Genomic DNA, 12,407 nt, shown 5'->3' on the forward strand with positions numbered 1-12,407 from the left:
GAAATGGATGGGAATAAACTGATCTGTATGCAACTAACCATTAAATGAAACATACTGAGTAAACTGACTTTGTTTTTTACTTTATTTATTTAGGGACAGAGCCACTGTTGCCCAGACTGGAGTACAATGGTGCAATCACAGCTCACTACAGCCTCGACCTCCCAGGCTCAATCAATTCTTCCACCTGAGCCTGCCGAGTAAATGGGACTATAGACACATACCACTGTGCCTGGCTAATTTTTGCACTTTTAGGAGAGAAAGAGTTTCGTCATGTTGCCCAGGCTGGCCTTGAACTCTTGGCCTTAAGCAATCCTCCTGCCTTGGCCTCCCAAAGAGCTGGGATTACAGGCATAAACTACAGCACCTGGCTGACTCTGTTTTTTAAATCCTCTATTTTTAATCTGTAAAAAGCTGAGAAAGGTGTCTTGAATCTCCTATTATGACTCCGGTTTAATTAAATTCTCTGTTTCCAACTGTTTTTTTCTTTTCTTTTTATTTGGGTCAGAGTCTCACTCTGTTACCCAGGCTGGAGTAGAGTGGCACATTCTCGGCTCACTGCAACCTCCATCTCCAAATTCAAGCGATTCTCCTGCCTCAGACTCCCAAATAGCTGAGACTACAGGAGTCCGTCACCACACCCAGCTAATTTTTGTATTTTTGTGGAGATGAGGTTTCGCCATGTTGGTCAGGCTGGTCTCGAACTCCTGACCTCAGGTGATCTGCCCATTGTGGCCTCCCAAAGTGCTGGGATTACAGGTGTGAGCCACCATGCCCAGCCCTATTTTTTTCTTAATCTACTTCACATAAAAGTTTTTGCTTCCCCTACTCCGGACGATGCCGCCAACGAGGCGGCGGCGCGCTCTAGAGGTCTGAAGCCGCTGCTGGCCGCCACGGGCCAGCGGCTTGATGAATTGGGCAGCCGCCCTAGGCTCAAGGCTGTGAGCGGCTCGGGGCCGGGGGTAGGCGGCGGTGTGGTGGGCGGCCAGGCGCGGGGAGGCGCGGCTGGGGCCCCCCCCGCGGCCAGAGGTCCCGGCCGCCGCCGCCGCTGCTGCTACTACAGCTGCTGCCAGCGCCTGGCGCCGCCGCCCCCGCCGACCCGCGGCCTCCGCAGCTGCAGTCGGCGCCGCAGGGCCCAGCGTAAGCCTCTACCTGAGCGAGGACGAGGTGCGCCGGCTGATCGGTCTTTATGCAGAACTTTATTATGTGAGAAATTACCTTATTAGTCACTACGCTCTGTCCTCTAATCTGTTAGTCCCAGTGACACAATTTCCCGCACTTCACCTGGCATTCGCAGTCCAAGGTTGAATTAAGCTGGGATTCCACGTGGACAATGTTTTGGCAATGGACATGCCCCAGGGCAACATTTCTGTTCGGGGGAAGTTCCACGCACTTTATCAGTGTTTCGGGTAGAGCTTTCCTGTACTGGCAAAGTAGATTCTGAAGTTATGATACTAATGCAGCTCAACTTGACAGTAAATTCTTCAAAGAATTTTACCGTCTTAAATTTTAAACCAAGGAAAATGTGCACCAAAAATGGCCCTGACACGCAGCTCCAACCACTTCTACGCGTGTTTTATATTAGGGTAGGGTTTCTTGTGCAGTAATATTTCTCGTAGCAATATTAGCTGTTTTGCACCTTCATAGTATGAAAAGGGTTGAACTGGATGACAGCATTAGTGCCAGCAGTAGTTCCCAAGGGCTGTCTCAGCCATCCACCCAGACGACTCAGCATCCAAGAGCCGACACACCCAACAATCCAACTCCTATCACCAGCTCCTCAGGTTATCCTACCTTGCGGACAGAGAAGAACGACTGGACAAGTGTCACTCTTTTGGAGGCCAAAGCCAACGTGAAGGATATAGCAATATCCAGGGAGAGGATAACTCTAAAAGATGTACTCCAAGAAGGTACTCTTGGGCATATTTTCCATGGGATTTTAATAGATGAAAAAGATCCAAATAAAGAAAAACAAGCATTTGTCAAAACAGTTACAGATCAAGCTTCTGAAACTCAGGTGACAGTGATGCTCACCGAAAGTCGTAAGCTGCGAGGTCTTCATCACAGAAATCTTCTTCCTGTTACTCATGTGTGTATAGAAGGAGAAAAGCCCATGGTGACATTGCCTTACATGAACTGGGGGAATCTTCACTTGTTTTTACGGCAGTGCAAGTTAGTAGAGGCCAATAATCCACAGGCAATTTCTCAATAAGACCTGGTACACATGGCTATTCAGATTGCCTGTGGCATGAGCTACCTGGCCAGAAGAGAAGTCATCCACAAAGACCTGGCTGCTAGGAACTGTATCACTGATGACACACTTCAAGTTAAGATCACAGACAATGCCCTCTCCAGAGACTTGTTCCTCATGGACTATCACTGTCTGGGGGACAATGAAAACAGGCCAGTTTGTTGGATGGCTCTTGAAAGTCTGGTTAATAACGAGTTTTCCAGCACTAGTGATGTGTGGGCCTTTGGAGTGACGCTGTGGGAACTCATGACTCTGGGCCAGACGCCCTACATGGACATTGACCCCTTCGAGATGGCCGCATACCTGAAAGATGGTTACCGAATAGCCCAGCCAATCAACTGTCCTGATGAACCATTTGCTGTGATGGCCTGGTGCTGGGCCTGAGATCCGGCGGAGAGGCCCAAGTTTCAGCAGCTGGTACAGTGTCTCACAGAGTTTCATGCAGCCCTGGGGGGCCTACGTCTGACTCTTCTCTCGCAATCCCACAGCATCAGGAGAAAGGTGCCTGTCATGGACGCTTTGTATCTAACACCATGCCAACAGAAGCACATTTGTCTTCCAGAACACTGTGCCTCAGGAATGCTTTAGAATCTGAACTTTTTAAGACAGACTTAATAATGTGGCATATTTTCTAGATATCACTTTTATTAGGTTGAACTGAAAGGGTTTTTGTAAATTTTTTGGCCAAAATTTTTAAAAATATAGTTACCTTGGACTAGGGGTACATCGTTACAAAATAAAGTTTTTAAGTGTTCAGACATAGCTATTTGGAATTAGCTATCTTAGTGCCAACTGCTTTTTATTTTTTTTACTTCATCAAGGTGATGTAAGTGACTCACCTTTGAAGTTTTTTGAATGTTATTTTTTATCACTACTCTTGGAAATGGCCTGTCTTCAAGATGCAATACTTTTCTTAGGAAAGGAAAAACAGCATAAAAAGATACCTGGTTTGTCTTGTACAAGAAAAGGCAATATGAAAGGAAGAAAATTTAAAGAAAAGCTAGAGGAAAAAAAATTTTTTTTAAATACTTATTAGAAGCAAACTGCCCTTGCATGGAAAACTGTTTTGTTTTTTTTTTGGTTTTTTTTTTAGTGAAAAGGAATTCTGCTTTCGTATTTTTGGGAAAGCAGGAACTGAGTTCATTACATCTTTAATTTGGCAGAATTAGCTTTTCTGTGAACCAGAGTGGTTTGGGGCAGATCTGTAGTAAATAATGGTGATTTTATTTATTTTTACTCTCTGGAAAAGGAGACAATACAATTCCAGAAAGTGGACTCATCTTTCTAAGGTTAAGATTCCCTTTTATTGCAACTAGAATAGTGCTATGCACAGGGTGGATGCCTGAGTTGTCGTTCTTTAAAAAAAAAAAGTAAACTGGTAAATTTTGTGCTTATCTTCAAGGCTGGCTTAAGTATAAACTTGTTTTTTTAAACACTTGAAAAATTAAAGGATTTGTTTTATATTTTTTTAAAAAAAGCTTTTAGGCTAGGTGTGGTGGCTCACACCTGTAATCCCAGCACTCTGGGAAGCCAAGGCGGGCGGATCACTTGAGGTCAGGAGTTTGAAACCAGCGTGGCCAATTATGGCAAAACCGCCTCTCTACTAAAATTACAAAAAGTAGCCGAGCGTAGTGGTGCACGCCTGTAATCCCAGCTACTCGGGAGGCTGAGGTAGGAGAATCTCTTGAAGCCGGGAGGCAGAGGTTGCAGTGACCCGAGATCACATCAGTGCACTCCAGCCTGGGGGACAGAGCGAGATTCTGTCTCAAAAAAAAAAAAAGTTTTCGCTTCATAAAATTAAAAAATCTTGGTAGACCGTATCATTTTTATCAATAAATAACATCCTCTTTAGTCAATTTAAGGATGTATCCTTAAATATAACCTCCTGGAAATAAAATTAAACCTCAAACCATATCTCTAAATAATCTCTGGGTCAAAATGAAATAAAAGGACACAGGTTCTAGTTCTGTTATGGCAGCTGAATAACCCATCCCATTTTAACTGATTATAGCTAAAAATTCTGGACAGAGTACAAAACAACAACGACCTAAAGATTTGGAAAAGTCAACAAAAGCAGGTGAACTGAGAGGGAGGCGAAACCTGAAGCAGCAACTGCACTGGACGAGTTTCCCCATTTTGTTCCTCTCCTACAGCTTCAGTGTGTGTGTATATATATATTTATATACATATTTATATAATTTTTTTTTTGAGACAGCGTCTCACTGTCACCCAAGCTGGAGTGCAGTGGCGTGATCTCAGTTCACTGCAACCTCTGCCTTGCAGGCTCAACTGATCCTCCCACCTCAACCTTCTAAGTAACTGGGACCACAGGTGCGTGCCACCACACCTGGCTAATTTTTTTGCATTTTTGGAAGAGACGGAGTTTTGCCATGTTGCCCAGGCTGGTCTCAAACTCCTAGGCTCAAGGGATCCGCTTGCCTCAGCCTCTCAAAGTGTGAGATTACAGGTGTGAGCCACTGTACTTGGCAAAAATTATTTTAAAATGATAAAAGCAACAATTCATTAGGAAGTCATAATTATAAATGTAAATGTACATAATAGAGGCTAAAAAATACATGCAGAAAAACTGACAAAAATTAAAAGGAGAACTAGACAATTCTAAAATTATAATAGATGTTAACACTCTCCTTTAAGGAGTTGATAGAACTAGGCTATGCATAGTGGATATCGCCTGTGAATCCAGAGCTTTGGGAGGCCGAAGAGGGAAGATAATTTGAGGCTAAGAGTTCGAGACCAGCCAGGGCAACACAGTGAGATCCTGTCTCTACAAAAAAACATTTTTTTTTAATTAGCCAAGTGTGGTGGCATGCGCTTACAGTCCCAGCTACTATAAAATTCACAGGACACAGCTAGAGAAGTGCTCAGAAGGAAATTCAAAGCTTTAAACACTTGTATTAGAAAAGATCTAAAATAAATTATCTCAGGTTCCACAACTTTGAGAAACCAGGGAGAAAAAAGGAGAAGGGGAGAGCAAAGTAATCCAAAGAAAGAAAAAAAGGACAGATATCAATAAAATATAGCTGGGCGTGGTGGCGCATGCCTGCAATCCCAGCTACTCAGGAGGCTGAGGCTGCAGAGTTGCTTGAACCCGGGAGGCAGAGGTTGCAGTGAGCTGAGATCGCGCCACTGCACTCCAGCCTGGGCGACACAGCGAGACACCGTCTCAAAAAAAAAAAAAAAAAAAAAAAGAAATCAATAAAATAGAAAACAACCAATAGAGAAAATTAACAAAGCCAAGAGCTCATTCTTTGAGAAGATAATAAAAATGCCAAACTTCTATAGACTTATCAAGAAAAAAAGAGTGAGAACATAAATCACCAATACCCAAGAATGAAAAACGAGTTATTGCTACAGACATTAAAAGGAGAAAACTACAAACAAATTCATACTAACAAATTCAACAACTTAAATAGACATATTTCTGAAAAACAAAACTTCCCAAACCTGACACAGAAGAAACAAATCTGAATAGTCCTATATCTATACAGAATACATATTTTAAAAATTTGTTTTCAAAAAGCTTCCCAAAAAGCAAATTCTGGACCTAGATTACTTCAATGGTGAATTCTATCAAACATTCAAGAAATAAGCAATAACATCAATCTTAGAAAACATTTTCAGAAAATAGACAACAAAGGATCATATAAGGCCTATATAACCCTAATAGTAAAATGTGATAGAGACATTAAAAAAAATTACATACCAATATCCCTCATGATTACTGCTGTAAAATTTTTAACAAAATATTGGCAAATAGGATCCAACAACATACATAAAAAAGGGTAATATATAATGACCAAATAGGTTTTTACAGCAGAAATGCAATCTTAGTTTAACATTTGTAATTCATCAAAAATTATATAATCATTTCTACAGATGTCAAAGAAAGTGTTTGGCAAAACTCAAAAACCAATTCAGGTAACTTATCTAGAAAACCAGGAATACTCAAATTGATAAACCGTATCCAAGAAAAACCTACAACTAATCTATACAAAATGATAAAAGATCTCATTGTTTCTCCCTGAGATCAAGAACAAAGTTTAAGGATGCTTGCTTTCAGACAAATGACTTGTATCTAAATTATATACAGAACTGTTAATACTCAATACTCAAAACTCAATACAATGCCACATTTTGAAAAGGCCAAAGATGTAAACACTTTATAAGAAAATATACAAATTGTCAATAACACACAAAGAAGGCTCAGCATTATTATCAGGAGAATGCAAAATAAAACCGCCATGCACTCTGTATCCATTAGAATGGCTAAAATTGTAAACAAAAACCAAAACAACCTGCCTATATCAAGCGTTAGTCAGGATGTGAAGCACCTGGAGCTCTCATATCCACGGCTAACAGGAATGTAAAATGGTACATCTATTTTGGAAGACAGTTTGGTAGTTTCTTAACATTAAACAGTCCCTCCTACATATTTACTCAAGAGATATAAAAATATGTCTACACAAAGGCCTTACACAACTGAACACAGGTAATTTTCTTTCTAATAAAACCCAGAAAGAACACAAATGTCCATCAACAGGTAAACGCAAAAAAAAAGTGTGGTATTTTCATACAATGGAATACTATTCAACAATAACAAGTAATGAATAATTAAAACACAAAGCAACATACTAAGGTGTGGGGTGAATGTCAAAATCTATATGCTAAAAGTGAAAGAAGCCAGACAGAAGGGACTCTATGCTCTATGATTCCATTTCTATAAAAGCCTAGAAACTGCAAACTAATCTATAATGACTGAAAGCAGATCAGCGTTTACCTGCAGAAGTGGATGGCAAAAGGGATGGATTGCAAGGAGACATGAGGAAAGCTTTAAGGATGGAAATGTTTTTTGTTAGTTTTTTTTTTTTTTTTCCTTGAGACAGAGTCTCACTCTGTGGTCCAGGCGGGAGTGCAATGGCGCGATCTCGGCTCACTGCAACCTCTGCCTCCCAGGTTCAAGTAATCTCCTGCCTCAGCCTCCCAAGTAGCTGAGATTACAGGCATGTGCCACCATGCTCAGCTAATTTTTTGTATTTTTAGTAGAAATGGGGTTTCGCCATGTTAGCCAGGCTGGTCTCGAACTCCTGACCTCAAGTGATCCACCCAACTTGGCCTCCCAAAGTGCTGGAATTACAGGCATGAGCCACCACACCCAGCAAGGATGGAAATGTTTATGTTGATTGTGGCAGTGGCTTCACAGGTGTATTCATATGTCAAAACTTATCCAATTGCCCACTTTTAATGTGGGCAGTTTACTGTACTTCCATTACACCTCAATTTGGAGGAAAAAGAAACCAAACTGAGAGGCAGCACAGCACTGTGGTTAATGGCACGAATTCTGCAGCCAAACTGCCTAGGGTTCAAATCCCGGCTCCAATCCTTGCTAACTGTGTGGAGTTAATACATAATAAAGCACTCAAAACACCACCACCACATAGTAACTGCTATATAAAAACTTGCTATTATTACAACAGACTATTTAGAAATTGATCACAATGAAAACAGTACCTACCAAAATATTTGTGATGTAGCCAGATTCATACTATAAAAAAAAAGTCATAGTCTTAACCTTACTAGAAAATGAGGCCAGGCACAGTGGCTCACACCTGTGATCCCAGCACTTTGGGAGGCCTAAGTGGGTGGATCACCTGAGGTCAGGAGTTCAAGACTGGCATGGCCAACGTGGCAAAACCCCATCTCTACTAAAAATACAAAAATTAGCCAGGCGTGGTGGTGGGCGCCTGTAATCCCAGCTACTCAGGAGGCTGAAGCAGGAGAATCGCTTGAGCCCAGGAGGTGGAGGTTGCAGTGAGCTGAGATCACACCACTGCACTCCAGCCTGGGTGACAGAGTGAGGCTCTGTCTCAAAAAAAAAAAAAAAAAAAGAAAATGAGATAAAAGATAGTAATTCAACTCAAAAAGAAAAAATAATTCAAAGGAATTTCAAAGAAAGATTTAATACAGATAAAAAGAAATTATTGAATTGGCTAAATATAAATAAAAATTAAAAGAACAATGAACCTAAACCAAATCTGCAATAAGCCAACACAAACACAAATTTAACATAACCAAAGATTGGTGAGAAACACTCAAAAGCAGTATGAGGATTAAGTAAAGAATATAACCGCAGATAAAATAGATTTTGAGCTCTGAGAGAATCTTTGGGCATGGGACTCAGCTGCTGGCAGAAGGCCACAAGGCTGTTTGAGTGTCCTCATGACATGGCCGCTAACGTTCCCCCAAAGTGAGCAATCCAAAAGAGAGAGCTAGGAGGAAGCCACAGTGCCTTCGATGACGCCATCTCTCAAGTCACATGCTGTCACTTCTACCACACTCCATTCATTAGAGGTGAATCAGCCTATACTGAAGAGGAGAATTTGAATCCACCTTTGAAGGAGAAATAGCAAAGAATTTGTGAGCATATTCTTTTTTATTCTTTTTTGTGAGCATATTCTAAACTTCCCGTGGATGTCATCGAAGGAACACAGTATGATTTAATACTGAAACTGAACAGCCTTAACCTAGTAGTTCACACAGTAGCCAACAGATGTTGAATATTGCTGTGCTTATCTTAAAAATTTAAATATCACACAGCTCCCCGAGTACACAGTTTGGGAAACTATGCCCTTTCCACTGCAGAGTGCAAGCTTTCCAGATGGTGCTTCAGGGGATAGCTTTCCCAACCAGAGTGAAAAGGAATAAAGGAGGATGCTTTCTGCTGTTTGGAATGGCTTGACACTATCCAGGACACATTCCAGGAGAGCTGAATGACTCACACCCTGAGCCCTTATGCCAAGGAACTGTAAGATCTTTGCTTGAGAAAGTATGCAACAAACTCTAGCTTCAAAACAGCCATTCTAATCCACTGGAACCTCTCATCGTGTCAGCTGCTACTGGTAAAGTGCTACAGAGAGGCCATAAACAGATCATTTTGCTAGAAGCAAATTGCTTTACTTCACCAAGAAGTAAATATAATACTTTCCTTGGATTTGTTATGCTTTGCTGAGCTAACAGTCATATTTTCTCTTCCCACTTGGTCAATCAGTATCTTTATAAACTTTTATCTTTTATTCTTTTTTATTAGGGTTTAACAGACAAAAATTATATAGAGTTAATGTATGACATGTTTTGATATATGTATGCACTATGAAATGGTTATAAGCTAATTAACATATCTATCACTTCATATATTTAAAGATACCTTAGTAAGAAATAAAAAAGCAAATTTCTACTTTGTTTACATTTTCAGATACTTTCATACTTTGAGAAAAGCTGCAGAGCATCCCCATATGCCCTTTACTCATCTTCCCCTATTATTAATACAGCTTATATAACCATAGTACAATGATCAAAATTAGGTAACTAGGTAATACATACAATACCAATACCATTAACTAATTATAGGCCCTATTTTGCCAGTTTTATCAGTAATACCCTTTTTATGGCCAGAATCCAACTGAGGATTCTACACGCATTCCGTGTTAGTCTCAGTCAATCTGTAATACTTTCTAAACCATTCTTGTTTTTCATAACCTTGACATGTTTGAGAAACACTCTGGCTGATTATTTTGAGAAATGTCCCTCAATTTGGGTCTGATGTTTTCTCATGATTAGATTGAGGTTATGCATTAATGGCAAAAATCCTATACAAGAGCCAGGCAGAGTGGCTCATGCCTGAAATTCCAACACTGTGGGTAGCCGAGGCAGGAGGATCATCTGAGCCCAGGAGTTTGAGACCAGCCTTGGCAACACAGCAAGAGCCCATCTCTATTAAACAATTTAGCCAGGGATGGTGGTGCACACCTGTACTCCCAGCTACTTGAGAGGCTGAGGTGGGAGGATCTCTTGAGCCCAGGAGTTCAACACTGCAGTGAGCCGCGATAGTGTCACTGCATTCCAGCCTGGGCGACACAGTGAGACCCTATCTCAAAAACAAAAAGGAATCCTACAGAAGTGATTGTGCCTTCATCAGTGGATCACATCAGGTACAAACATTTCAGTTTTTTGAACAAGGTATGATTCATATATCCAAACACCTTTAAAGTGTATACAATGCCTGTTGTATTTCATCAACATATGCTAAAATTCTCATAATTAAGGCTGTGTGCAGTGCCTTACACCTGTAATCCCAACAAGCCTTCGGGAGACCAAGGTAGGAAGATTCCTTGAGTCCAGGAGTTCAAGACCAGCCTGGGCAACATGGCAAAATCCCATGTCTACAAAAAATGAGCCAGGCATGGTAGCACACACCCGTGGTCCCAGATACTCAGGAGGCTGAGGTGGGAGGATCACCTGAGGCCAGGAGGTCAAGGCTGTAGTGAGCCGTGATTGCACCATGGCACTCTAGCCTGGGTGACAGAGTGAAATCCTGTCTTTAAAAAAAAAAAAAAAGAAAGAAAGATCAATTAGACAAGAACATCAAAAAGAAAAATGTGGAGTTTTTCTTACATTCTAAGATGTAAGTTTCATGCAAGCAAGAATTTAATTTTGTACACTTTGTATCCCTAACACCTTGAAAAGCGCTTACCACTCAATATTTTTTATATGAATGGATTAATGTTGAAAAAACAAAACACCAACAAATTCATTAAATGATTTTATCAAGCCTGTTGGTGTGGAAAACATTTGAGCCTTTAAAATACAGCTTTTATGCTATTTATACACCTGTTTACAAGAACCGATTTCCAATGTTCCTCAAATTGCTGCCATAAAGTGTCAGTGCTTCCAAGTATCACATAACACACAGGCTTCCCAGGCAGTCTCAGAAACTGCAACCCCAGGTTTAGGCAATGAGCAGGACTGCTGGGCAAAGCACACAATTCAACAGGAACAGGTCCACACATGCCACTACCACCTTGGACCTCTCCCCAATAACACATTTCAAAGATGCGTTTCATTAAAATGTCATGAAAAGTAAAAATGCCACATGTTCTCCTATCTGCTGTCTTCACCGGTGCCTGATCTGTGAAAGCCACAAAAACCATTTGCTTTGAAACAGATCACTCCTGAAAGCAAACCTTAGAATCAAAACACGCTTATTATTTACAACTGGAGGAGAGTCCAGAGACATTTAAAAGACATTAATATTCTATTTTCCTGAACTCGAGAAAACTTCCTGACTCACAGTGATGCAATCTTGTGGTCAGACAGCACTGAATTAAAGCTCTAAACGTTTGGAGGTACTAAAAAAGTTCAGTGTAAGGCAAAATTTTTTAATTCAATGTTAAAATTGGCTTTTTATTCCTTGATGTAATTTTCTGTGTTGTGTCGTTTTGTTTCAGAGAGCAGCGATGTTTCGTTTTTCCCACTCTCATTCATTTTGGTGGCAGTCGATATTTCACAATTAAAATAAAACTGAGGAACATTAACACTGTCTGAGTTACCTATGATAGTATCCCAGAAGTCAGATAATGAAGAAAAAAAAAGTAGGAATATTTCACAGCTCAGCTGCCTAACTGCTTTCTAGAACTGTCATACCTATTTGTAATGTCACTGGCAAACGTACGAGAATACCACCTTCATGAGCCTCACAGCTACTAGGTTCACCAATGTTTGATTATATAGATTTCAAAAGATGGTAGCTTATTCTTAACTTTTTTCTAACAAAGTCGAATATTTTCCATAAATTTATTATCTTCTAGTCTTCATAAACATTCTGTTCATATAATCAAGATCCTGTCATACATTTTGTGAAGAACACTACATGATCTTATAAGGTCTTCATAATTCTGTTATATATGAGGTCAAAGATACATGGCTCCAAAACATTATGCTTTAAAAAAAAAAAAGCTATCCCTTGAGATTTCGATCACCTGGACTGGTACCCTCCCAGTGAAAAACTATTTTCCAGGCAGACGTTTTCAGTTACTGGCATGCAGGCATCTGCACATGTGTAGGTATGTATGTGCATTTGTATCTACAACTTTTAGTTATGGACCTCAAGTTAAATCCTAGAAATTATCATAAAGAGACAGAGTTCGCTCACAGTTGGGAAACACTGATATATGTTCCCCTTAATCCATGAGATAAATGCCTACTTAGCCTTTACAACACTACTCAGGTATTAGCCACCTCTGAAACCCTCCTTTATCACCCCAACTTAGTCTCTTCTCAACCTTATATACAAGCTAACTACATT

The 12,407-nt window shown here is 40.4% G+C and overlaps 1 protein-coding gene and 1 pseudogene across 7 annotated transcripts in view; one reads left to right on the plus strand and one right to left on the minus strand.

Annotated features, from left to right (window-relative positions):
* Positions 1-12,407, minus strand: part of ANKFY1 (ankyrin repeat and FYVE domain containing 1) — a 100,350-nt gene that overhangs the window by 57,016 nt on the left and 30,927 nt on the right. The gene's annotated exons all lie outside the window — the stretch shown is intronic.
* Positions 835-2,836, plus strand: LOC129017979 (tyrosine-protein kinase RYK-like; annotated as a pseudogene).

This window comes from Pongo pygmaeus, chromosome 19 (assembly GCF_028885625.2).
Source record: "Pongo pygmaeus isolate AG05252 chromosome 19, NHGRI_mPonPyg2-v2.0_pri, whole genome shotgun sequence".
Lineage (NCBI taxonomy): Eukaryota > Metazoa > Chordata > Mammalia > Primates > Hominidae > Pongo > Pongo pygmaeus.